This window comes from Protobothrops mucrosquamatus, unplaced genomic scaffold (assembly GCF_001527695.2).
Source record: "Protobothrops mucrosquamatus isolate PMUCROS unplaced genomic scaffold, P.Mucros_1.0 scaffold24042, whole genome shotgun sequence".
NCBI lineage: Eukaryota > Metazoa > Chordata > Lepidosauria > Squamata > Viperidae > Protobothrops > Protobothrops mucrosquamatus.
In genome coordinates, this window is record NW_015409792.1 from 1 (window position 1) to 2,074 (window position 2,074).

The window sequence follows — 2,074 nt, forward strand, 5'->3', positions numbered from 1 at the left end:
TGAAGCAAGACTAATATTTGACAAAATTCTGAAGTCTTCTGTTTCTTTCTGCACACCTGCCAAATACTTGTTCTTAATGTTATGCCTGCAACTATCTGTTGTTCACAGCTCTATTTTACAGGTAGTCCTCAACTCACGGCCACAGTCAAGCCGAAAATTTATGTTGCTAAGTGAGAAATTTGTTCAGTGAGTTTTGCCCCGTTTTACGATTTTTCTTGCCACATTTGTTAAGTGAATCACTGAAGTTGTTAAATTAGCAACACGGTTGTTAAGTGAATCTGGCTTCCCCATTGTCTTTGCTTGTCAGAAGTTTGCAAACGATGATCGCACGATCCCGGGTCATTGCAACCATCATAAATATGATCCAGCTGCCTAGCATCCAAATGTGAATTGCGTGACTAGGGGGATGCTGCAACAGTCATAAGTGTGAAAAAGAAATGTGAACAAGTCACTTTTTTCGGTGCCATTGTAACTTCAAACGGTCACTAAACGAACTGTTGTAAGTCGAGGACTACCTGTATTGTTATGTAATAAGCCACGCTTATTTCCCACTCCCAGGGTATCTCAACTTTGTGGTTTTAGTTGTCTTACCTCATTTAGAATCTAAAATCAGTTTAAACTTATTAGTAATAATTTATTAAAATTTAAAAAAACAGTTTTGTTTTCTGTCAAGTCTTATGATATTATATTATCTTATGATGGGGAAGTGAGCTTTTAAAAGACATTGTTTACATTTCTTTTTGGGATGATGGTGGTAGTGATGAGTATTTGGACTCAGAGACAGAATTTGAAAGCCAGATTGGACAAAAAATAGACATACCTTTTCTCTCCCTCTACTTTGCTTTACATCTACATACAATATACATTTTCTTCTGCTCCTGCTGCTTCTGCATCTTTTGTTACTAATAATAATTATCTTGCCTCAACTTTATTTCCATTCCTTAATCATTCCTGACTATTAAACAAAATCTACAAATAATCAAATAGCAGGTGTTTCAGTGAAAGGTTTTATTTTAAATATGTGTTTGGTGCATGTGTGTGGTAATTATAAAATTTGCAAAGGGTAGCCTTATCTTGTAAAGGGAACTCTTTTTGTATATAAAAGGAATAAAACCGCTTCTTCTGAAGTGATGCCTTCTATGTCAATGTGTGAATGATAGAACCAAATTTGGCTATAAATGTTTTTGCTCATGGGCAAACATAATCAATGAAATGCAGCAATATGATTATTCAAATTTTCATTAATTGGACAACACATTTTTAGGAGATGAATTTCTAACAATGAACTTTAACATGGTGAGCTATGGTTTAATGCCAATGTTTTTATCTTGTTATTTCTATTTCAAGTTCCTCGTGAATTTGCCCATGTTGTTTTTAATTTTTATTAGAAACAATAGCTCTGATTCTTTTTCTTGTTTTTCCTCCATTTTTAGGCTGCCTCTGGATTCCAGAGAATCCTGTCAACCTTGACACTAGCAATATTTCCAACTCTTTATTTTTTTACATTCCTTTACTATACTGATACAGGCTCCACGTTTTTAATCCTCTTTGCCTATTTAATGTGTCTTTATGGCAACCATAAAACCTCAGCATTCCTTGGATTTTGTGGGGTTATGTTTCGTCAGACGAATATTGTATGGACTGTCTTCTGTGGTGGAAGTGTTGTTGCAGAAAAGCTAAGTGAAGGCTGGAAAGTGGAATTACTGAAAAGCAAAGAGAAGAAAAACTTACCAACACAAAACCTTTTTTCAGAATCAATCAGGATTGTTAGATTTGTCCTTGGGTACTTTACGTCATTTAAAAACTTGAGCAATGTGATTCTCTTGATATGGCCATACATTACTGTAATGGTGGCATTTGCCACTTTCATTGTCTTCAATGGTGGCATCGTTCTTGGGGATAGGAGCAGCCATGAAGCCTGCCTGCACTTCCCTCAGCTATTTTACTTTTTTTCTTTTAGTCTTTTTTTTTCCTTCCCTCTTATAGTGACACCCAGTAAAGTTATCAGTTTTCTCCATTCTGTGAGGATCTATTTTCTGCGATATAGTATCCTGACAATTGTTTCTTTATTCCT

The 2,074-nt window shown here is 35.3% G+C and overlaps 1 pseudogene; it reads left to right on the top strand.

Moving 5' to 3' along the window:
• Nucleotides 1-1,433: 1,433 nt before the first annotated feature.
• On the top strand, nt 1,434-2,066 carry LOC107302046 (annotated as a pseudogene).
• Nucleotides 2,067-2,074: the final 8 nt, after the last annotated feature.